The sequence below is a fragment of the Rhinoderma darwinii genome, chromosome 5, assembly GCF_050947455.1.
Source record: "Rhinoderma darwinii isolate aRhiDar2 chromosome 5, aRhiDar2.hap1, whole genome shotgun sequence".
Classification (NCBI taxonomy): Eukaryota; Metazoa; Chordata; class Amphibia; order Anura; family Rhinodermatidae; genus Rhinoderma; species Rhinoderma darwinii.
Window position 1 is genome coordinate 228,947,211 of NC_134691.1, and position 25,876 is coordinate 228,973,086.

Below are 25,876 nucleotides of genomic sequence, written 5' to 3' on the forward strand. Positions count from 1 at the left end.
TAAACACTGGCAGCGGCAGCAAGTGCATGCCCACAGCCACCCCTTGTTCCTTCACACCTTGTATCAGCTGTAATCCAGTCCAGTCCGGTGCTGCCTGCTGAGCAGCACTGACCAACACTGCCTGGGCCCAGGCTTTTATCTATCTCTGAGGCAGGCCCCATTATGATGTCAGAAAGCTGGCTCTGGAATCCTGAGGGCTCCACTATGACACGTGCAAAGTTCCGTCTGAACTTTATATAAGACGGTGAGGCTCAGTCAGTCACTCAGTGTTGCCTGAGAGGGCAACACTGCAACAGCCGGCCGCCAGGCTGTCTTTTTTTTGCACATTTATTTGCCTCCAGGAGGCCACAAGAGGGAGACAAGGGACTGCAAAATGGAAAATAAGCATCCACCAACTTTACAGACAACTTCTCTTTGCTCCTACAACCTCCATCCTTGCACAGTTTGTTATTCTTCTAGGTAACATAGTAACAAATCCAAATTGCTGCTCTCTTTGTAGGCAAGCAAGGCTTTGTTGCAACTGCAATTCTTACTTCTTCTTGAAATGTAGGGACGACAGTACATTCCATCACATCCATGTAGTGTACACAGGTAGGTCCATTGTGGCGGGCAGGCAGGCAGGCAGGCAGGCGGGCGGGCGGGCGGCTTTAATGGCTGTTTGCTGTTCCCCTACTCCACTCCGCTATTTGACTGTGGTGCTGCATCAATCAGTGGCTGGCTCAGGTGCAGCTCTTTAACCTACCTAGGAGGGAGGGCGGAGAGAAGACAAGGAAGGTGAATGAGCTGTTCCAATGTGAAATGCCGGAAACACAGAAACACAGAAGACACACACACAACAAGAGGTGGCAATGTATTAATTAATTGCATTTAATAAATGAGCTCATTATCACACATGACTGTACAAATGCATTGTCCAACAGGTGTTGAAATAATGGGATTAAAAGGGGAGATCCCATCAGAAAGACAAAAACAATAGCAAACACAAATAGCACTTTTGGAATCTGATTTTAGTCAACACATAAGGGAAGGGTGCACCGGTCCTGGAAATACTGCAATACCAGGTCAATGCGTGGAGTGGACAGAGCAAGCTCTATTTCCATCTCCCTGTTCTAAAAATCCATTTAATATATGGTCCCCAGATAGGGGACGTATCAGATATTAAACTGATAAGAACAGATTTTTTTTTTTTTTTTTTTTTTTTTTTTTTATTAAACCATTCAGGTTTTTTTGAATAAAACCGAGAACTGTAGTTGTTCAAACCACCTCTCTATTTTTCAAAAAATCTCATCACTCTGGTTCGTTATTTTATTTTTCCATCAAATACAAATTAATTCAAACAAATTCCTCAAACTAAATACCTCCATTTTAACATTCGCCATATCCCTTCCGCATCCATACCTTTTCCTAGATCCCATTTATAATAAAAATACAATTTAGCCAATACCATACTAACCACATCCTCCATCTCAAATACTTCTCTTTTATACACATTCAAATTCCTCGTATTCCACAATACCTCTTTCACACAAGTCAAAAAAATCCACAACACTCTATCCTTTTCACTACCCAAACTACACAAACCAAACAAGACAATTTCATACGTCAAACTCTTCAAACCAGTCAATTCTTCGCACAACCCACTCAACTTTTTCCAAACATCCTTTGCATGCTTACACGACCAAAACACATGACTCACATCCTCATCATCCCCACAACCTTCTCTCGGACACCTTTCAGATGCAACCAAACCTCTTCTTTTCTGAACACTCCTTACAGGCAACACTCCATGTACCGACATCCATAACAAATCTTTCTGCTTATTTGACACATCATACGTAACAATCTTCTTCCACACAGACTTAGACTCCATCGAATTCAAACCATTTACAGAACACATCACATTATTCATACACATACTTCTCACAACATTCTTTTCACTCAAAAATCTCTCCATTCTTACATCCTCTAGCTGGAACTTTTTAATAAATTTTTCAACATACAAATACCACCCTGTGCACTGAAAAGCAATTGGTTTACATAAATTACGTTTTTCCCATCTTAGACGCTGAATCACCGTTCCAGCTAAATATTTCGACATTCTGGAAGCCTTGGATTCTTTAAAAAAAAGCTCTACAAAAAAACGTACACAATTAATTCCAATGAAAATCTCCAAATTTGGGAAATCCAAGCCTCCATTACGTCTACTTTTCATTAGAATTTCTCTCTTTGCCTTCTCAATCCCGCTCCCCCATAAAAAAAGGAACAAAACTCTATTCACTTTTTTTAACATAGCTACAGCAGGAGGAAAAACCAGAGCAACATATAAAATCATAGGAAGAATAATACTTTTGACAATTAAAACCTTCCCCGAAAAAGAAAGATCCCTCATTCTCCACATTTCCAACTTTCTCACAATCCTACCACCTAACTCATCCCAACTTTCTCTCCCTTTCAGCTCATCATCAAACACAATACCCAAAATTTTTACACCATTCACCTGTTCCATATCAGAATCACTCACCCGCTCATTACTGAAAAAAATTTTAAATTTGCTCTTACCCCAATTTATTTTAAAAGCAGACGCAATACAAAACATATTTACGATCAACTTCACTCTGGACATATCATACACTGAATCACACAATACGCAAATATCATCCATATATCCCAAAGCTTTCACACGTTTTCCATCACACCCAGGCACCACCAAACCTTTCACAACCTTATCATTTCTAATCATTTGCAACAATGGTTCAATCGCGCAAATAAATAGGATAGGAGACAACGGACAACCCTGTCGCACACCAGACATAATACAAAATGATTCTGAAAAAAACCCATTCACCTGCACACAACTCTTTGCATTCGTATATAAATTCTTCAACAAACTCACAAACTGAACCGGAAAACCCATTCTCTCTAACACTTTGAACAAAAACACATGCGCCACACGATCAAACGCTTTCTCAAAATCTAACGCACACACAATCACCTTCTTATTCCGACCCTTACAATCCTCAAGCATATCCCGCACCAACGCCACGTTTTCATGCAATTTCCTTTTCGGTACCGCACATACCTGATCCTCATCAATCACACACCCAATCACATCTCTCATACGATTCGCAATCAGCTTGGCAAAAATTTTATAATCCGTATTAAGCAAAGTAATTGGTCGCCAGTTTTCTAACCGTCTCTTATCTCCTTTTTTATGCAACAAAACTACCATACCCTTCTTCATCACATCACACATATTAGTCCCAGAAAACAACACTCTCATAACTTCTATAACATCCTTCCCAATTATATCCCAATATTTCCCATAGAAATCAGCTGGTATTCCATCGATCCCTGGAGACTTATTTTTAGCCATACTTCCCACCACATCCTTTACTTCACCATCCATAATCTCACCAAGCAAAAACGCACATTCACTTTCAGGAACAAAATTACCCACAATATCCAAAAACTCCTCATCATCACCCAGATCACACTTCTTCACATCATACAGTTTTTTATAAAAATCAGACACCACATCAATCACATCCTTACCAAACACCTCTTTATCATCCTTATCCAATAACACATTCATTCCACTTTTCCCACCACACATTTTTTTAAAGAAAAATCTAGTGCACTTCTCGTGATTATCTCTAACCTCCACCTTAGACCTAAATATAATTTCTTTCCCTTTCTCTCGGAACCACTCCTTAATATCTTTTTTTGTTTTTTCCAAATCGTGTCTTACATCCATACCCAAATTTTTACATTGTTGAAGGAACGTCATCCGCATATTAAAGCGTGAATATTCTAATCTTTTCCTTCTCGCTCTTCTATACCCTATCTGTCTAAAAAACCCACCAATCTTTTTTTTCACCCATACCCACCATTCACACACATTAGAGAAAGAACTTTTCTTCCTAACCCAAAACCCATATTTTTTCCCAAACCTAGTTTTTACCCTTTCATCACTCAGAAAACTAACATTCATCTTCCATACCCCTCTACCATAAAAGAAATTATTTATAACAAAAACCCCCAACAAACACTCGTGATCTGAAAACCACACTCTCTCCTGCGCATAATCTACACATTTCATTGCAGAGGTAGAAAAAAAGAAAAAGTCCAGACGAGAATCCGTTCTTCCGTCATCGGCATGGTAAGTAAATGGACCTGGTTTCCTGGTGACAGCGTCCTGCAAAGCAAAGTCCTGCAAAATTTTATTCCACAAAACTCCGGTAGCGTCCACATTAGACTCTGTGGATCCAGCTCGGGCCTGCTTCTCCAGGATACAGTTAATGTCCCCAACAATAATTACAGGAACTTTACCGTGTAGAAAAAATTTTAAAGTATCAAAAAGTGCCAACCTATCAGATTTCACAGCATGGCCATAGATATTGATAAGCCTAAACTGCCACCCCTTATAGGCTAGTAACACGCAGACACATCTTCCTTCCTGAATGATTTGAGTCTGTTTGATGACAAACTCATTATTTTTAAAAAGGATACCAATTCCATCATTCCTATTTGTGGAAGAAAAGGACCAAATTGCTTCCCCAAACTTCCATTCTTCTTTACTAGGATTTTTTGACAAACCACATTCTTGTACACAAACGATGTCACTGCCCTTAGAGGCCAAAAAGTCCAGGACTGCAGCACGCTTGTGAGCAGAGGAGAACACCCGTACATTTTGAGAGACAATCTTTAATCTCAAAGACATGCGGGCATAGTATGGTTAGTGCAATGTAAAGCCATGAAATAACCAGAACATATCACGTCCCAGGGAAATACATAGCTCTTTCCAGATTTGCCACATTGACTTCACTGAGGAAACCTTCCCCAGGAGAGCTGGGTACTTCTGAGGCCACCTCAGATGACTTAGGGCTAGAACTGGAGTCACTATCCAGCAAAGAAAAAGGATTTGCATGAGCAGAATCTTCCAACAAACCTATCTTCAGTCTCTTCACCGCCTTTCCAGACTTGCCCCTTTTTGAGACCACTTTATGGAAGATTTCCGCACTAGTGGCACTAGGCATCCTAGCCTCCTTCTCATCCTCCTCTGATATTGACCACTCCACTTTAGCTGAGTCGTCCATTTTTGACTCTGGGCTAGAAAAAGACAAAATTTGCATACTTGCACCATTATCATGGGAAGCACACCCAATAGGTGGCGCTGTGTCTTCACCTTCCATAGGCATAACAACAGGTGTTTCCTCAACAATCGGCTCTGCAGGAGGGACCACACCCAACTCCATGCTGCTAATATGTGAGGTTAGAACCTCTCCTAGTACAGCTTTCCCAGGGTCCTGAGAAGCAGCCACAGAAACACTGCCAGCTGGCTCTGAAGTTATATCAGAAATGGCAGCAAGGGAACTTGTTGTTCTCACCTGTCTGCCCCATGTTCTTCTCTCTTGCCCTAAAAAGGGAAACACCTTTGGACATTTTCTGCATGTATGACCAGGCAAACCACAAATATCACACCTGGATGGGGAAATACACGCACTAGCCTCATGTCCTATTTCCTTGCAATTTCTACAAACCTTGCCTTTACATTCATCTTTGGTATGCCCGTAGGAAAAACAGGATCTACAAAAGCAAGGCATATCCTGGTAGTACAGATATCCCTTGTTCCCACCAATGGAAAAATTAGCAGGAGGATTCATCACTCCTCCAATACAGCTGGAGTCAGGTTTCAGCCTGACCCAGTACTTGATATCACCATTAAAGACTCCCCATAGGTTCTTCTGCTCCACACCTCCTCTAACATGGGTACAGTAGTGAGCTAAAAAAGCCCTGACCAGCCTTCTATCCAAAAATGGGTTATACATATGAATTGTTATACATTTTTCCACTGCAGAAAAAAGAGGTTGCACTTCAATGGATGTTAAAGCCTCATGCATGTGTTTCTCCTTGAGCAACTGAAAAACGTTTAAACAATAGGCAGCCTCAAAAAAGGATACATCATATGTAGCAATATTGCTGAAAGCTTGGATACAGAATACCTCTACCAACTTAACTCCAGCCAGGTCCAGAAGGATGTTCTCAATGATATGTCCAGTATCAACTTCGTCTCTCCTCTGCTCATTCACCACGAAACGGATAGTGTTACGCACAGCTGCCATCTTGATATGAAATGCCCAACGGCACGGTGATCGCTCCCAAAAACGTCGGAAAGGACTCCACGAAAGGCCGAACCCCCCGGCCCAGACCAGGCAATGAACCTGATCTGAGCCAAAAGGCCGAGAAGCGATAACCCGAATGGGCCGGCCGTTGACCGAGCCTGCCTAATACTGCTGTTCACCCCTTGCAGCGATTGATTCAGCCTACTCCTAGGCAATTCCATGGGGCCCTGCAGGCTCACACACATTTACAGCTACTAAGCGGGAGGGAGGTGAATAAAGGCCGGAGAGGAAGCTACACAGGATTTGCTTCTTTTGCTTGCACCACAATGCAGTGCTGAAAGAGGAGGAATCTACATAAAAACGCCTTCCTGGCAACGCCCAAATGCCCTCCTGCCATGCAGATAAACACTGGCAGCGGCAGCAAGTGCATGCCCACAGCCACCCCTTGTTCCTTCACACCTTGTATCAGCTGTAATCCAGTCCAGTCCGGTGCTGCCTGCTGAGCAGCACTGACCAACACTGCCTGGGCCCAGGCTTTTATCTATCTCTGAGGCAGGCCCCATTATGATGTCAGAAAGCTGGCTCTGGAATCCTGAGGGCTCCACTATGACACGTGCAAAGTTCCGTCTGAACTTTATATAAGACGGTGAGGCTCAGTCAGTCACTCAGTGTTGCCTGAGAGGGCAACACTGCAACAGCCGGCCGCCAGGCTGTCTTTTTTTTGCACATTTATTTGCCTCCAGGAGGCCACAAGAGGGAGACAAGGGACTGCAAAATGGAAAATAAGCATCCACCAACTTTACAGACAACTTCTCTTTGCTCCTACAACCTCCATCCTTGCACAGTTTGTTATTCTTCTAGGTAACATAGTAACAAATCCAAATTGCTGCTCTCTTTGTAGGCAAGCAAGGCTTTGTTGCAACTGCAATTCTTACTTCTTCTTGAAATGTAGGGACGACAGTACATTCCATCACATCCATGTAGTGTACACAGGTAGGTCCATTGTGGCGGGCAGGCAGGCAGGCAGGCAGGCGGGCGGGCGGGCGGCTTTAATGGCTGTTTGCTGTTCCCCTACTCCACTCCGCTATTTGACTGTGGTGCTGCATCAATCAGTGGCTGGCTCAGGTGCAGCTCTTTAACCTACCTAGGAGGGAGGGCGGAGAGAAGACAAGGAAGGTGAATGAGCTGTTCCAATGTGAAATGCCGGAAACACAGAAACACAGAAGACACACACACAACAAGAGGTGGCAATGTATTAATTAATTGCATTTAATAAATGAGCTCATTATCACACATGACTGTACAAATGCATTGTCCAACAGGTGTTGAAATAATGGGATTAAAAGGGGAGATCCCATCAGAAAGACAAAAACAATAGCAAACACAAATAGCACTTTTGGAATCTGATTTTAGTCAACACATAAGGGAAGGGTGCACCGGTCCTGGAAATACTGCAATACCAGGTCAATGCGTGGAGTGGACAGAGCAAGCTCTATTTCCATCTCCCTGTTCTAAAAATCCATTTAATATATGGTCCCCAGATAGGGGACGTATCAGATATTAAACTGATAAGAACAGATTTTTTTTATATTGAAAGCCCGAGCCGTGCTTTCTATCACCCAAGTGCATAAAAAGTGCAGAGGTGCCACACAAAAAGTGCACAAGGATGCGGTCTATCGCAGCCCTTCTCTTAAAAGAGAGAGGCCCCGCATAACCATTCCCTGACCCTCCAAACCATAGGCCTAGAGGATCAAGGATCGATGGTCCCCCCTCGCCGAAGCTTAGGGAGACCCAAACACACTCCTAGGCTTCTACCTGGGCTGCCACCCCAGTGTCCACCTAGGAGCCTGCATCCTAGTTGCACCTCCCCTCCGAAGAAGGGAGGCCGGGTTGCAGGGGAAAAAGGAACCAGAAGGCCACACATTTTCCCCCTAGACCTCAGGAGGGTCCCAAAAGGGCACCGCATCCCAAAATCCTTGTGACAAACGTGACAAACACACAGTGAAAAACAAAATTAAATAAGTGGATGTGCGCTGTGATACAGCCTGGACATCCGCCAGGTATATAAAAATTCCTCATCTCCCAGCCAGAAGGCCGGGAGAATAAAGGTGTGTGCTTAAAAGTGTGAAAGAAGAGTGCGTGCAAGTGTGCCTTCACTCAGTGGGATCCCACCCCCAGTGAGTTAGGGCACCCCAGGGTCACCAGCCCTGGGGCACATAGCAACTCGGGCTTTCAAACTACCCGACCTCCTGACCTCGATCCGGCGGTCGCCTGGTCACCTACAAATGGTACCTTTAAACCAAATGCGTACACCAGAGCGATGACCGTTGTGGTTCCCTGCCCTCACCTCGGCGTTCTGTCATCCCCCTACGATGGCCCACGTACCACCGGCAGGGATGATTACTAACCTCAGCTTGAGCAGGTACTACACTTGATCTTAGCCAAAAGGCCGAGAAGCGATAACCCGAATGGGCCGGCCGTTGACCGAGCCTGTCCCATACTGCTGTTCACCCCTTGCAGCGATTGATTCAGCCTACTCCTAGGCAATTCCATGGGGCCCTGCAGGCTCACACACATTTACAGCTACTAAGCGGGAGGGAGGTGAATAAAGGCCGGAGAGGAAGCCAGACAGGATTTGCTTCTTTTGCTTGCACCACAATGCAGTGCTGAAAGAGGAGGAATCTACATAAAAACGCCTTCCTGGCAACGCCCAAATGCCCTGCTGCCATGCAGATAAACACTGGCAGCGGCAGCAAGTGCATGCCCACAGCCACCCCTTGTTCCTTCACACCTTGTATCAGCTTTAATCCAGTCCAGTCCGGTGCTGCCTGCTGAGCAGCACTGACCAACACTGCCTGGGCCCAGGCTTTTATCTATCTCTGAGGCAGGCCCCATTATGATGTCAGAAAGCTGGCTCTGGAATCCTGAGGGCTCCACTATGACACGTGCAAAGTTCCGTCTGAACTTTATATAAGACGGTGCGGCTCAGTCAGTCACTCAGTGTTGCCTGAGAGGGCAACACTGCAACAGCCGGCCGCCAGGCTGTCTTTTTTTTGCACAGCTAGTTGCCTCCAGGAGGCCACAAGAGGGAGACAAGGGACTGCAAAATGGAAAATAGGCATCCACCAACTTTACAGACAACTTGTTCTCCTTGCTCCTACAACCTCCATCCTTGCACAGTTTGTTATTTTATTCTTCTAGGTAACATAGTAACAAATCCAAATTGCTGCTCTCTTTGTAGGCAAGCAAGGGTTTGTTGCAACTGCAATTCTTACTTCTTCTTGGAAATGTTGGGACGGCAGTACATTCCATCACATCCATCTAGTGTACACAGGTAGGTCCATTGTGGCGGGTAGGCGGCTGGCTGCTTTAATGGCTGTTTGCTGTTCCCCTACTCCACTCCACTCCACTAGTTGACTGTGTTGCTGCATCAATCAGTGGCTGGCTCAGGTGCAGCTCTTTAACTTACCTAGGAGGGAGGGCGGAGAGAAGACAAGGAAGGTGAATGAGCTGTTCCAATGTGAAATGCCGGAAACACAGAAGACACACACACACACACACACACACACACACACACACACACACACACACACACACACACACACACACACACACACACACACACACACACACACACACACACACACACACACACACACACACACACACACACACACACACACACACACACACACACACACACACACACACACACACACACACACACACACACACACACACACACACACACACACACACACACACACACACACACACACACACACACACACACACACACACACACACACACACACACACACACACACACAAAGAGGTGGCAATGTATTAATTAATTGCATTTAATAAATGAGCTCATTATCACACATGACTGTACAAATGCATTGTCCAACAGGTGTTGAAATAATGGGATTAAAAGGGGAGATCCCATCAGAAAGACAAAAACAATAGCAAACACAAATAGCACTTTTGGAATCTGATTTTAGTCAAGACATAAGGGAAGGGTGCACCGGTCCTGGAAATACTGCAATACCAGGTCAATGCGTGGAGTGGACAGAGCAAGCTCTATTTCCATCTCCCTGTTCTAAAAATCCATTTAATATATGGTCCCCAGATAGGGGACGTATCAGATATTAAACTGATAAGAACAGATTTTTTTTTTTTTTTTTATTGAAAGCCCGAGTCGTGCTTTCTATCACCCAAGTGCATAAAAAGTGCAGAGGTGCCACACAAAAAGTGCACAAGGATGCGGTCTATCGCAGCCCTTCTCTTAAAAGAGAGAGGCCCCGCATAACCATTCCCTGACCCTCCAAACCATAGGCCTAGAGGATCAAGGATCGATGGTCCCCCCTCGCCGAAGCTTAGGGAGACCCAAACACACTCCTAGGCTTCTACCTGGGCTGCCACCCCAGTGTCCACCTAGGAGCCTGCATCCTAGTTGCACCTCCCCTCCGAAGAAGGGAGGCCGGGTTGCAGGGGAAAAAGGAACCAGAAGGCCACACATTTTCCCCCTAGACCTCAGGAGGGTCCCAAAAGGGCACCGCATCCCAAAATCCTTGTGACAAACGTGACAAACACACAGTGAAAAACAAAATTAAATAAGTGGATGTGCGCTGTGATACAGCCTGGACATCCGCCAGGTATAAAAAAATTCCTCATCTCCCAGCCAGAAGGCCGGGAGAATAAAGGTGTGTGCTCATATAGCGTGAAAGAGAGTGCGTGCAAGTGTGCCTTCACTCAGTGGGATCCCACCCCCAGTGAGTTAGGGCACCCCAGGGTCACCAGCCCTGGGGCACATAGCAACTCGGGCTTCCAAACTACCCGGCCTAATGACCTCGATCCGGCGGTCGCCTGGTCACCTACAAATGGTACCTTTAAACCAAATGCGTACACCAGAGCGATGACCGTTGTGGTTCCCTGCCCTCACCTCGGCGTTCTGTCATCCCCCTACGATGGCCCACGTACCACCGGCAGGGATGATTACTAACCTCAGCTTGAGCAGGTACTACACTTGATCTTAGCCAAAAGGCCGAGAAGCGATAACCCGAATGGGCCGGCCGTTGACCGAGCCTGTCCCATACTGCTGTTCACCCCTTGCAGCGATTGATTCAGCCTACTCCTAGGCAATTCCATGGGGCCCTGCAGGCTCACACACATTTACAGCTACTAAGCGGGAGGGAGGTGAATAAAGGCCGGAGAGGAAGCCAGACAGGATTTGCTTCTTTTGCTTGCACCACAATGCAGTGCTGAAAGAGGAGGAATCTACATAAAAACGCCTTCCTGGCAACGCCCAAATGCCCTGCTGCCATGCAGATAAACACTGGCAGCGGCAGCAAGTGCATGCCCACAGCCACCCCTTGTTCCTTCACACCTTGTATCAGCTTTAATCCAGTCCAGTCCGGTGCTGCCTGCTGAGCAGCACTGACCAACACTGCCTGGGCCCAGGCTTTTATCTATCTCTGAGGCAGGCCCCATTATGATGTCAGAAAGCTGGCTCTGGAATCCTGAGGGCTCCACTATGACACGTGCAAAGTTCCGTCTGAACTTTATATAAGACGGTGCGGCTCAGTCAGTCACTCAGTGTTGCCTGAGAGGGCAACACTGCAACAGCCGGCCGCCAGGCTGTCTTTTTTTTGCACAGCTAGTTGCCTCCAGGAGGCCACAAGAGGGAGACAAGGGACTGCAAAATGGAAAATAGGCATCCACCAACTTTACAGACAACTTGTTCTCCTTGCTCCTACAACCTCCATCCTTGCACAGTTTGTTATTTTATTCTTCTAGGTAACATAGTAACAAATCCAAATTGCTGCTCTCTTTGTAGGCAAGCAAGGGTTTGTTGCAACTGCAATTCTTACTTCTTCTTGGAAATGTTGGGACGGCAGTACATTCCATCACATCCATCTAGTGTACACAGGTAGGTCCATTGTGGCGGGTAGGCGGCTGGCTGCTTTAATGGCTGTTTGCTGTTCCCCTACTCCACTCCACTCCACTAGTTGACTGTGTTGCTGCATCAATCAGTGGCTGGCTCAGGTGCAGCTCTTTAACTTACCTAGGAGGGAGGGCGGAGAGAAGACAAGGAAGGTGAATGAGCTGTTCCAATGTGAAATGCCGGAAACACAGAAGACACACACACACACACACACACACACACACACACACACACACACACACACACACACACACACACACACACACACACAACAAGAGGTGGCAATGTATTAATTAATTGCATTTAATAAATGAGCTCATTATCACACATGACTGTACAAATGCATTGTCCAACAGGTGTTGAAATAATGGGATTAAAAGGGGAGATCCCATCAGAAAGACAAAAACAATAGCAAACACAAATAGCACTTTTGGAATCTGATTTTAGTCAACACATAAGGGAAGGGTGCACCGGTCCTGGAAATACTGCAATACCAGGTCAATGCGTGGAGTGGACAGAGCAAGCTCTATTTCCATCTCCCTGTTCTAAAAATCCATTTAATATATGGTCCCCAGATAGGGGACGTATCAGATATTAAACTGATAAGAACAGATTTTTTGATTGAAAATTGCTTTATTGACAATCAATCGTCATCATACAAACATTACTGCGACGCAGCGCAAGCCATGAAGCAGTAAATAATAAATAATAACAGTCGTCAAACATAACATGACAGTATAATACACAGTACAGGCTAGCCTATGCTATACATTACACCACATGCTACACTAACATTCTTGCATTCACTAACGCCAAACAACAAAGCATTACAGACAAGTGATGGGATAGGGGAGTGGGTAGGAGGGGATAGGGAAGGGGGAAATCACAGGCCCGAAGCTTTATTGAAAGACAACACACAAGAAGGGAGAGTGGGGGGAAGGGGAGTATCAGTCCTCTTCCTCATCGACGTCCGGGCTGTCCCAGGTGGAATAGTCTCTGAGCAGGCTGTGGATCAGCCTGCGGCAGTCCTGGACGGACACACTCTCTCTCCGCAAAATCAGACGGTTCCTGGCAAACCATATAGCGTCCTTAAAGCAGTTCATAAGGCGCCAGGCTTCCTGGATTGCTCCATCCGTGGTATTCCCAGGAAATAGTCCATAAAGTACCGAGCGGTACGACAGTCTGTTCCTGGGTACTGAGTCCTTGAGTTCATGTTCCAAGGCTTTCAACAGACCCTGTGCAAAGGGGCACTGCCAGAAAATGTGCAAAGATGTTTCCTCCGTGAAGGGGCACCTGGGGCAGTACCGGGTCTTGCACAGGTTGCGGGCATGCATGAATGACCTAAGAGGCAGTCCTCCCTGGATGGCCATCCATGAAATGTCCTTGTGCCCGTTGGTCAACCTGCCAGATGACACGTTAGTCCAAACAGTCTCCAACGTGTCGGCATGAAGCCCTGGAACAGACTCCAGTGGGTCCTTTGCTCTGATGTGCTTGTGGATCGTCTTAGGTTTCCACAAGTCGGGCTTAAGACCCTCCAGTTGATGCTCCCTCACAAACCGGACGACATCTCCGTAGAACCAGGGAGCGTGCCAGTTGTAAGGGAAGGAGCTGTCCCACTTGTCCCAGCCAAAACCTCGCCAGAGGGGAAGGAGGAAGTAGCGGGACATGGCCTTGCCCGCAGAGCCGTTTGCTGTCCTCAGAGTCCTACGAACACAGTCACATACAAAAGCGATCCGCAGCAGAGTGGGAATGTCGGGTATACCCTTCCCACCTTTGCGGGGCTCCTTGTACATAACAGTCCGCTTTACTCTGTCCATTTTCGAGCCCCAGATGAAGCGAAACACAGTCCTGGTAATGGCCCTCGAGACGGTGGCAAGAGGGGGCCATGCCTGTGCAGTGTATTGTAGCACAGGCAAGACTTCGTTACGCAGGACCATTGCTTTGCCCTCAATAGTGAGTTGTCTGAGGCTCCACAGTCCGATCCTTTGGTTGACTTTGGCCAAGCGTTCTTCCCACGACTTTAGGGCTGCACCTTCCTTACCGAACCAGACTCCCAGAATTTTGATGAAGTCCGGCTTGATAGTAAACGGGAAGGAGGCAGGAGAAGGCAGGTACCACTTTCCGAAGAGCATGGCTTCCGACTTCCCGCAGTTGACTTTTGCCCCTGAAGCGCGTCCGAACTCCTCGCAGGTCTGGACGAGTGCAGTCACCGAACTCTGGTCAGCGCAGAAGACGGTCACGTCGTCCATGTACAGCGAGCATTTGACCTCGAAGTGTCCTGGACCTGGTGCGGTGATCCCTCTGATCTCTCCATTCTGCCGGATAGCCTCTGCGAAGAGCTCTATAACACAAACAAAAAGGAGAGGTGAAAGAGGACAGCCTTGTCTAACCCCCGACGATACAGGAAAGGGGTCAGTCTTCCAGCCGTTCACCAGCACCGAGCTGTAAATGTCGCAATACATCAGGTTAACATACAAACAGAACAACCTGCCAAGCCGCAGCCTACGCAGAGCCTTACCCATGAATTCGTGAGAGACCCGGTCAAAAGCCTTCTCCTGATCCAGACTGACCAGGGCCGCGTGTGTACGGCGGCTTTGCATGTAATGCACCGTGTCCCTCACCAGGGCAAGACTGTCGGCCACCCTACGGCCAGGAATGCCGCAGGTTTGGTCCGATCCGATGATCTGTCCGATGACAACCTTCAGTCTGTTGGCCAATACTTTGGCGAGGATCTTGTAGTCCACGTTCAGGAGAGAGATGGGACGCCAGTTTTTCAGGTCACATCTCTCCCCCTTCCGCTTATACAAGATCGTGATCATGCCTTCTCTCAAGGACGGTGGCATTCTACCCTCCACCACCATCTCCTCATAGAGCTCCAGCAGGTCCGGACAGATCAAGTCCCCCAGCGCTACATAGAGCTCTGCTGGGAGACCATCACTGCCCGGGGTCCTGCCGGGTCTGAAGGATTTAGCGGCAGAGAGCAGTTCCTCCACCGTCAGGGGTACATCCATAGCCTCCGTACCTGCAGGATCAAGATGATTAGTGATACCTGACAGGAATTTATCGGCGGCTTCGGGGTCAGTGGTTTTCCGGGAGTAGAGGCTTCGGTAGTAGTCTGTGACGACTCCCATCACCTCCTTCTTCCCAGAATGCATGTTTCCGGTCTCATCTCGAAGTTCCTTCAGGGGCGTGTGGCCGGCATGGAGTTTCCTGAAAAAGAACGAGTTACATTTCTCACCCTTCTCCAGGTTCTCCACCTTGGAACGAAAGACAATTCGCTTGGATTCCTCCTCAAAGTGCCTTTTCAGGCCCTTTTTGGCTTCCTCCAGCTCCTTCCTGACGTCCCAGCCGCATTGAAGGAGGTCTTGCAGGGATCGCAGCTGACGCTGCATCTCTCTGAAGTCTCTCTTCCTCTCACACGCCTGTTGACGACTTTTTGCCTGAAAGAAACAACGAAATTCAACTTTAACATATTCCCACCAGTCACAGGTTTTGTCAAAGAAAACTTTATCATTCCTCCAAACAATATAGGCGTCTCTAAGTTCCGCCAGTACCTCCTCTCTTTCCAGCAGGGCACAATTCAGCTTCCAGGAGCCAGGGCCGGGAGGAAAACCGTGGCCGATGGCACCCTGGAAGAGAATGGCCCTGTGGTCGGAGAAGAAGCAGGGGACCATGGAGTGCCCATGCTGCTTGACTGCCCGGGAGGTGAACACAAAGTCAATCCGAGAACGAAGTGAGCCATCGGGTCGGCTCCATGAATAGTTCACAGAGCCGATCCCCATGGAGCCCACAACGTCCTGCAAGGATGCTTCGGTTACCATCTCGATAAGCAGTTTGGAACTGACATCCAGTTTGATTGAAGTGCCGGAACTTCGTCCATCCTCTTCGATGGGGCAGTTGAAGTCCCCGGCCATCACCACTGCCCTAGTGGTGGCGAGCTGCGTCCGCAGGGTCTGGAATAGTTCCAGGCGCTCAGCCTTCATAGGGGGAGCGTACACGTTGATGAGCCTAATCGGCTCTCCTGCCCAGGAACCGTCTACGACCAACAAGCGGCCGCAGGCGAGCTCCTGGACAGAGTCAACAGTAAATACGCCTCCCCTAATCAGGATGGCAACCCCTGCAGACTTACAGTCGCCCCCACCAGACCAGTAGGACGGGCCATGGGTCCACTGCCTGGCCAGATGATGGTATGACCTGGAAGAGGGGAGAGTACATTCCTGCAGCATAAATACATCACTCGACTGCTTGGAAAGAAAAGTTAGCACCATCTGACATCTAGTCCTATCTCTAACACTCCTCACATTGAGGCTAAAGATGTTAAGTTCAGCAGCCATGGGGGAGAATAAAGAAGGTCAGTGCAAACGATACACCTTAGTTACCAGTCCGGTCGGGCGGATCCTCCTCTCCTGGCGGGTCCGAAAGATCCAGCAGGCCCTCTGACAAAAATTGTTCCAGGATTGTAGCCACCTGGATGTCTGTTGTGAAGTCGATGACCTCAGGTTCAGACACGAGTTCCTCCACCATCTGCTCCATTTCCTCCTGCTGCGCAAGGGAATCTTCGCAGATTTCTACGACTTGTCGCTTTGAGGACTCAGCAGCTGGGCTGTCCCTCACCTTTCTCTTCCTCTGGATGGCACCTGAGGAGACAAGAGGGGGAAAATCCTCCAGGGAGAGGACTCCAGCAGCTGGAGGGGAAGATGTTAGTGCTGCTGGAGCTGGGGAGAAGGGAGGCTGGGTTGGGAGAGGTGCAGGTGACAGGACCACTGAGATGGGTGGGTAGGAGAAGGTGAGAGCCTCAGTGGGGGTGACAGGGGTTGGGGACGGGGGGGTGGGGAGGGCCGGGCGAGGGAGGGTGGGAAGGGTAGGGCGAGGGAGGGCCGGGAGATGGGGGGGAGGGACTGTCGTCTTCTTACCATCCTTCTTATTCCCGGTCTTCTGCGCCGCTGGAGCTCTGGCTGGGGCGGGGTTCCCTCTGGCCGGAGCTTTCGCCGCTACAGTTGCCCAGGATCGATCCCTCTTCGGGCAGTCCTTGTAGGAGTGGGCTGCTTGTCCGCAGAGGTTGCACATTGTCCGTTTCGGGCAGTCTTTGGTCTCGTGTCCTGTTACCCGGCAGTTCTTGCAGGCGTCCTCCTTGCAGTCCTTCACCGAATGACCCTTCTTGCTGCATCTCCTGCAGATCTGCGGCATGTCCGGGTAGTAGATGAGGCCGTAGGAGTTGCCCAGCGAGAATGACTGGGGCAGGTGCTGGAGGCCGTCTTCCGCGCTGGAATCCTTGTTCAGTCGGACGATTACCGACCACTTGCCAGTCCAGAAGCCGAGTCCGTTCAGGATGTGGGTGGGTTCCCTCACCACTGTGCAGAACCGCTTCAGGAGCGTGGTGATGTCTTTGCCGGGGGTGTGTGGGTTCCGCATTGAGACCGTCACCCGCCTTTCCTCTCTTTGGACAGGGCAGTTGCCCACAAAGCGAGAGAAAGGGGATTCAGGCCTCGCCGCTTTCACCATCTCCCAGTACCTTCTGCAGATGTTGATCGAAGCGAAGGTCACGAAGAACATCCCGGTCATGAAGGCCTGGATGCTGATGGTCTCCGGCTTAGCGAAGCCCTGGTCCAGGAGCATCTTCTGGCAGAACACTTCTTCCGTCATGTCCGGCACTCTCCCGTCCACCTCCTTCAGCTTCAGGGCCACAGTCTGCTTCATCCAGGGCTCCAGGGTTGGAGCAGCCTGGTTCGGCTTCCTGGTGGCCTGTTGGCTTGAGGAGGCTTCAGGAGGAGATGTCCTGGCCTGGGTCGGCTCACCTGGTCCATCAGCCTTCTTCTTCTGGGTGGCAGGGTTGCTGGTTGAGGCCATGGCTTCTTCCAGCTGTTCCTGTCGCTTGGGGAGGATCTTCGATAGCTCTTTCCCGAAGGGGGCGGAGCTATGCAAATCTTCTCCTTGCTGGCCGAGGTTCTTCCACGAAATTTCTTCCGCAGCGGTTCCTCGTCGAGCTTCTTCTGCGGCCGAGCTTCTTCAAAGATCCCCTTCAGCAGCGGCTCTTCTCCGAAGGTCTCTGTCGCAGTTCTCCTTCTTCCCGGCAGCGATCTCCCGGAGCTTCTTCCCCGATGGCGGCTTCTCCCTTCTGGATCTTCGTCTTCGGTGGTTCTTCTCCGCAGTTCGTCGCCGGCTTCGTCTGGAACGCTCTTGGATCGCTAAGCTAGTGTTTATAGCCCCCAGTGGTTCTCCGAGCTATCTATCCTTACAAGGACTGATAAGAACAGATTTTTTTTATTGAAAGCCCGAGTCGTGCTTTCTATCACCCAAGTGCATAAAAAGTGCAGAGGTGCCACACAAAAAGTGCACAAGGATGCGGTCTATCGCAGCCCTTCTCTTAAAAGAGAGAGGCCCCGCATAACCATTCCCTGACCCTCCAAACCATAGGCCTAGAGGATCAAGGATCGATGGTCCCCCCTCGCCGAAGCTTAGGGAGACCCAAACACACTCCTAGGCTTCTACCTGGGCTGCCACCCCAGTGTCCACCTAGGAGCCTGCATCCTAGTTGCACCTCCCCTCCGAAGAAGGGAGGCCGGGTTGCAGGGGAAAAAGGAACCAGAAGGCCACACATTTTCCCCCTAGACCTCAGGAGGGTCCCAAAAGGGCACCGCATCCCAAAATCCTTGTGACAAACGTGACAAACACACAGTGAAAAACAAAATTAAATAAGTGGATGTGCGCTGTGATACAGCCTGGACATCCGCCAGGTATAAAAAATTCCTCATCTCCCAGCCAGAAGGCCGGGAGAATAAAGGTGTGTGCTCATATAGCGTGAAAGAGAGTGCGTGCAAGTGTGCCTTCACTCAGTGGGATCCCACCCCCAGTGAGTTAGGGCACCCCAGGGTCACCAGCCCTGGGGCACATAGCAACTCGGGCTTCCAAACTACCCGGCCTAATGACCTCGATCCGGCGGTCGCCTGGTCACCTACAAATGGTACCTTTAAACCAAATGCGTACACCAGAGCGATGACCGTTGTGGTTCCCTGCCCTCACCTCGGCGTTCTGTCATCCCCCTACGATGGCCCACGTACCACCGGCAGGGATGATTACTAACCTCAGCTTGAGCAGATACTACACTTGATCTTAGCCAAAAGGCCGAGAAGCGATAACCCGAATGGGCCGGCCGTTGACCGAGCCTGTCCCATACTGCTGTTCACCCCTTGCAGCGATTGATTCAGCCTACTCCTAGGCAATTCCATGGGGCCCTGCAGGCTCACACACATTTACAGCTACTAAGCGGGAGGGAGGTGAATAAAGGCCGGAGAGGAAGCCAGACAGGATTTGCTTCTTTTGCTTGCACCACAATGCAGTGCTGAAAGAGGAGGAATCTACATAAAAACGCCTTCCTGGCAACGCCCAAATGCCCTGCTGCCATGCAGATAAACACTGGCAGCGGCAGCAAGTGCATGCCCACAGCCACCCCTTGTTCCTTCACACCTTGTATCAGCTTTAATCCAGTCCAGTCCGGTGCTGCCTGCTGAGCAGCACTGACCAACACTGCCTGGGCCCAGGCTTTTATCTATCTCTGAGGCAGGCCCCATTATGATGTCAGAAAGCTGGCTCTGGAATCCTGAGGGCTCCACTATGACACGTGCAAAGTTCCGTCTGAACTTTATATAAGACGGTGCGGCTCAGTCAGTCACTCAGTGTTGCCTGAGAGGGCAACACTGCAACAGCCGGCCGCCAGGCTGTCTTTTTTTTGCACAGCTAGTTGCCTCCAGGAGGCCACAAGAGGGAGACAAGGGACTGCAAAATGGAAAATAGGCATCCACCAACTTTACAGACAACTTGTTCTCCTTGCTCCTACAACCTCCATCCTTGCACAGTTTGTTATTTTATTCTTCTAGGTAACATAGTAACAAATCCAAATTGCTGCTCTCTTTGTAGGCAAGCAAGGGTTTGTTGCAACTGCAATTCTTACTTCTTCTTGGAAATGTTGGGACGGCAGTACATTCCATCACATCCATCTAGTGTACACAGGTAGGTCCATTGTGGCGGGTAGGCGGCTGGCTGCTTTAATGGCTGTTTGCTGTTCCCCTACTCCACTCCACTCCACTAGTTGACTGTGTTGCTGCATCAATCAGTGGCTGGCTCAGGTGCAGCTCTTTAACTTACCTAGGAGGGAGGGCGGAGAGAAGACAAGGAAGGTGAATGAGCTGTTCCAATGTGAAATGCCGGAAACACAGAAACACAGAAACACAGAAGACACACACACACACACACACACACACACACACACACACACACACACACACACACACACACACACACACACACACACACACACACACACACACACACACACACACACACACACACACACACACACACACACACACACACACACACACACACACACACACACACACACACACACACACACACACACACACACACACACACACACACACAACAAGAGGTGGCAATGTATTAATTAATTGCATTTAATAAATGAGCTCATTATCACACATGACTGTACAAATGCATTGTCCAACAGGTGTTGAAATAATGGGATTAAAAGGGGAGATCCCATCAGAAAGACAAAAACAATAGCAAACACAAATAGCACTTTTGGAATCTGATTTTAGTCAACACATAAGGGAAGGGTGCACCGGTCCTGGAAATACTGCAATACCAGGTCAATGCGTGGAGTGGACAGAGCAAGCTCTATTTCCATCTCCCTGTTCTAAAAATCCATTTAATATATGGTCCCCAGATAGGGGACGTATCAGATATTAAACTGATAAGAACAGATACTACACTTGATCTTAGCCAAAAGGCCGAGAAGCGATAACCCGAATGGGCCGGCCGTTGACCGAGCCTGTCCCATACTGCTGTTCACCCCTTGCAGCGATTGATTCAGCCTACTCCTAGGCAATTCCATGGGGCCCTGCAGGCTCACACACATTTACAGCTACTAAGCGGGAGGGAGGTGAATAAAGGCCGGAGAGGAAGCCAGACAGGATTTGCTTCTTTTGCTTGCACCACAATGCAGTGCTGAAAGAGGAGGAATCTACATAAAAACGCCTTCCTGGCAACGCCCAAATGCCCTGCTGCCATGCAGATAAACACTGGCAGCGGCAGCAAGTGCATGCCCACAGCCACCCCTTGTTCCTTCACACCTTGTATCAGCTTTAATCCAGTCCAGTCCGGTGCTGCCTGCTGAGCAGCACTGACCAACACTGCCTGGGCCCAGGCTTTTATCTATCTCTGAGGCAGGCCCCATTATGATGTCAGAAAGCTGGCTCTGGAATCCTGAGGGCTCCACTATGACACGTGCAAAGTTCCGTCTGAACTTTATATAAGACGGTGCGGCTCAGTCAGTCACTCAGTGTTGCCTGAGAGGGCAACACTGCAACAGCCGGCCGCCAGGCTGTCTTTTTTTTGCACAGCTAGTTGCCTCCAGGAGGCCACAAGAGGGAGACAAGGGACTGCAAAATGGAAAATAGGCATCCACCAACTTTACAGACAACTTGTTCTCCTTGCTCCTACAACCTCCATCCTTGCACAGTTTGTTATTTTATTCTTCTAGGTAACATAGTAACAAATCCAAATTGCTGCTCTCTTTGTAGGCAAGCAAGGGTTTGTTGCAACTGCAATTCTTACTTCTTCTTGGAAATGTTGGGACGGCAGTACATTCCATCACATCCATCTAGTGTACACAGGTAGGTCCATTGTGGCGGGTAGGCGGCTGGCTGCTTTAATGGCTGTTTGCTGTTCCCCTACTCCACTCCACTCCACTAGTTGACTGTGTTGCTGCATCAATCAGTGGCTGGCTCAGGTGCAGCTCTTTAACTTACCTAGGAGGGAGGGCGGAGAGAAGACAAGGAAGGTGAATGAGCTGTTCCAATGTGAAATGCCGGAAACACAGAAGACACACACACACACACACACACACACACACACACACACACACACACACACACACACACACACACACACACACACACACACACACACACACACACACACACACACACACACACACACACACACACACACACACACACACACACACACACACACACACACACACACACACACACACACACACACACACACACACACACACACACACACACACACACACACACACACACACACACACACACACACACACACACACACACACACACACACACACACACACACACACACACACACCAAGAGGTGGCAATGTATTAATTAATTGCATTTAATAAATGAGCTCATTATCACACATGACTGTACAAATGCATTGTCCAACAGGTGTTGAAATAATGGGATTAAAAGGGGAGATCCCATCAGAAAGACAAAAACAATAGCAAACACAAATAGCACTTTTGGAATCTGATTTTAGTCAACACATAAGGGAAGGGTGCACCGGTCCTGGAAATACTGCAATACCAGGTCAATGCGTGGAGTGGACAGAGCAAGCTCTATTTCCATCTCCCTGTTCTAAAAATCCATTTAATATATGGTCCCCAGATAGGGGACGTATCAGATATTAAACTGATAAGAACAGATTTTTTTTTTTTTTTTTTTTTTTTTTTTATTAAACCATTCAGGTTTTTTTGAATAAAACCGAGAACTGTAGTTGTTCAAACCACCTCTCTATTTTTCAAAAAATCTCATCATTCTGGTTCATTATTTTATTTTTCCATCAAATACAAGATAAATCAAACAAAATTCCTCAAACTAAATACCTCCATTTTAACATTCGCCATATCCCTTCCGCATCCATACCTCTTTCTAGATCCCATTTATAATAAAAATACAATTTAGCCAATACCATACTAACCACATCCTCCATCTCAAATACTTCTCTTTTATACACATTCAAATTCCTCGTATTCCACAATACCTCTTTCACACAAGTCAAAAAAATCCACAACACTCTATCCTTTTCACTACCCAAACTACACAAACCAAACAAGACAATTTCATACGTCAAACTCTTCAAACCAGTCAATTCTTCGCACAACCCACTCAACTTTTTCCAAACATCCTTTGCATGCTTACACGACCAAAACACATGACTCACATCCTCATCATCCCCACAACCTTCTCTCGGACACCTTTCAGATGCAACCAAACCTCTTCTTTTCTGAACACTCCTTACAGGCAACACTCCATGTACCGACATCCATAATAAATCTTTCTGCTTATTTGACACATCATACGTAACAATCTTCTTCCACACAGACTTAGACTCCATCGAATTCAAACCATTTACAGAACACATCACATTATTCATACACATACTTCTCACAACATTCTTTTCTCTCAAAAATCTCTCCATTCTTACATCCTCTAGCTGGAACTTTTTGATAAATTTTTCTACATACAAATACCACCCCGTGCACTGGAAAGCAATTGGTTTACATAAATTTCGTTTTTCCCAACTTAGACGCTGAATCACCGTTCCAGCTAGATATTTAGACATTCTGGAAGCCTTGGATTCCTTAAATAAAAGCTCTACAAAAAAACGTACACAATTAATTCCAATGAAAATCTCCAAATTTGGGAAATCAAGGCCTCCATTACGTCTGCTTTTCATTAGAATTTCTCTCCTTGCCTTCTCAATCCCGCTCCCCCATAGAAAAAGGAACAAAACTCTATTCACTTTTTTTAACATAGCAACAGCAGGAGGAAAAACCAGAGCAACATATAAAATCATAGGTAGAATAATACTTTTGACAATTAAAACCTTCCCCGAAAAAGAAAGATCCCTCATTCTCCACATTTCCAACTTTCGCACAATCCTACCACCTAACTCATCCCAACTTTCTTTCCCTTTCAGCTCATCATCAAACACAATACCCAAAATTCTCACACCATTCACCTGTTCCATATCAGAATCACACACTCGCTCATTACTGAAAAAAATTTTAAATTTGCTCTTACCCCAATTTATTTTAAAAGCAGACGCAATACAAAACATATTTACAATCAACTTCACTCTGGACATATCATACACTGAATCACACAATACACAAATATCATCCATATATCCCAAAGCTTTCACACGCTTTCCATCACACCCGGGCACCACCAAACCTTTCACAACCTTATCATTTCTAATCATTTGCAACAATGGTTCAATCGCACAAATAAAAAGGATGGGAGACAACGGACAACCCTGTCGCACACCAGACATAATACTAAATGATTCTGAAAAAAACCCATTCACCTGCACACAACTCTTTGCATTCGCGTATAATTTCTTCAACAAACTCACAAACTGAACCGGAAAACCCATTCTCTCTAACACTTTGAACAAAAACACATGCGCCACACGATCAAACGCTTTCTCAAAATCTAACGCACACACAATCACCTTCTTATTCCGACCCTTACAATCCTCAAGCATGTCCCGCACCAACGCCACGTTCTCATGCAATTTCCTTTTCGGTACCGCACATACCTGATCCTCATCAATTACACACCCAATCACATCTCTCATACGATTCGCAATCAGCTTGGCAAAAATTTTATAATCCGTATTCAGCAAAGTAATTGGTCGCCAATTTTCTAACCGTCTCTTATCTCCTTTTTTATGCAACAGAACTACCATACCCTTCTTCATCACATCACACATATTCGTCCCAGAAAACAACACTCTCATAACATCAATAACATCCTTCCCAATTATATCCCAATATTTCCCATAGAAATCAGCTGGTATTCCATCGGTCCCTGGAGACTTATTTTTGGCCATACTTCCCACCACATCCTTTACTTCACCATCCATAATCTCACCAAGCAAAAGCTCACATTCACTTTCAGGAACAAAATTACACACAATATCCAAAAACTCATCATCGTCACCCAGATCACACTTCTTCACATCATACAGTTGTTTATAAAAATCAGACACCACATCAATCACATCCTTACCAAACACCTCTTTATCATCCTTATCCAATAACACATTCATACCACTTTTCCCACCACACATTTTTTTAAAGAAAAATCTAGTGCACTTCTCGTGATTATCTCTAACCTCCACCTTAGACCTAAATATTATTTCTTTCCCTTTCTCTCGGAACCACTCCTTAATATCTTTTTTTGTTTTTTCCAAATCGTGTCTTACATCCATACCCAAATTTTTACATTGTTGAAGGAACGTCATCCGCATATTAAAGCGTGAATATTGCAATCTTTTCCTTCTCGCTCTTCTATACCCTATCTGTCTAAAAAACCCACCAATCTTTTTTTTCACCCATACCCACCATTCACACACATTAGAGAAAGAACTTTTCTTCCTAACCCAAAACCCATATTTTTTCCCAAACCTAGTTTTTACCCTTTCATCACTCAAAAAACTAACATTCATCTTCCATACCCCTCTACCATAAAAGAAATTATTTATAACAAAAACCCCCAACAAACACTCGTGATCTGAAAACCACACTCTCTCCTGCGCATAATCTACACATTTCATTGCTGAAATAGAAAAAAAGAAAAAGTCCAGACGAGAATCCGTTCTTCCGTCATCGGCATGGTACGTAAATGGACCTGGTTTCCTGGTGACAGCGTCCTGCAAAGCAAAGTCCTGCAAAATTTTATTCCACAAACTTCCGGTAGCGTCCACATTTGACTCTGTGGATCCAGCTCGGGCCTGCTTCTCCAGGATACAGTTAATATCACCGACAATAATAACAGGAACTTTACCATGTAGAAAAAATTTTAAACTATCAAAAAGTGCCAACCTATCAGATTTCACAGCATGGCCATAGATATTGATAAGCCTAAACTGCCATCCCTTATAGGATAGTAACACACAGACACATCTTCC

General features: G+C 47.1%; 4 non-coding genes and 5 pseudogenes across 4 annotated transcripts; all 9 read right to left on the reverse strand.

Moving 5' to 3' along the window:
• Nucleotides 1–1,024: 1,024 nt before the first annotated feature.
• On the reverse strand, nucleotides 1,025–1,242 carry LOC142654215 (U2 spliceosomal RNA; annotated as a pseudogene).
• Nucleotides 1,243–7,548: 6,306 nt separating this feature from the next.
• On the reverse strand, nucleotides 7,549–7,734 carry LOC142654088 (U2 spliceosomal RNA). The gene has a single exon (XR_012848868.1). It is a non-coding gene; the product is annotated as a U2 spliceosomal RNA (small nuclear RNA).
• Nucleotides 7,735–8,513: 779 nt separating this feature from the next.
• On the reverse strand, nucleotides 8,514–8,583 carry LOC142654705 (U2 spliceosomal RNA; annotated as a pseudogene).
• Nucleotides 8,584–10,139: 1,556 nt separating this feature from the next.
• Nucleotides 10,140–10,323, reverse strand: LOC142654163 (U2 spliceosomal RNA). The gene has a single exon (XR_012848905.1). It is a non-coding gene; the product is annotated as a U2 spliceosomal RNA (small nuclear RNA).
• Nucleotides 10,324–11,111: 788 nt separating this feature from the next.
• Nucleotides 11,112–11,181, reverse strand: LOC142654707 (U2 spliceosomal RNA; annotated as a pseudogene).
• A 1,348-nt stretch (nucleotides 11,182–12,529) lies between these two features.
• LOC142653841 (U2 spliceosomal RNA) lies at nucleotides 12,530–12,717 on the reverse strand. Its single transcript, XR_012848697.1, has one exon. It is a non-coding gene; the product is annotated as a U2 spliceosomal RNA (small nuclear RNA).
• A 6,416-nt stretch (nucleotides 12,718–19,133) lies between these two features.
• LOC142654584 (U2 spliceosomal RNA) lies at nucleotides 19,134–19,203 on the reverse strand (annotated as a pseudogene).
• Nucleotides 19,204–20,697: 1,494 nt separating this feature from the next.
• Nucleotides 20,698–20,888, reverse strand: LOC142653544 (U2 spliceosomal RNA). The gene has a single exon (XR_012848472.1). It is a non-coding gene; the product is annotated as a U2 spliceosomal RNA (small nuclear RNA).
• A 1,560-nt stretch (nucleotides 20,889–22,448) lies between these two features.
• Nucleotides 22,449–22,664, reverse strand: LOC142654170 (U2 spliceosomal RNA; annotated as a pseudogene).
• Between the last annotated feature and the right edge of the window lie 3,212 nt (nucleotides 22,665–25,876).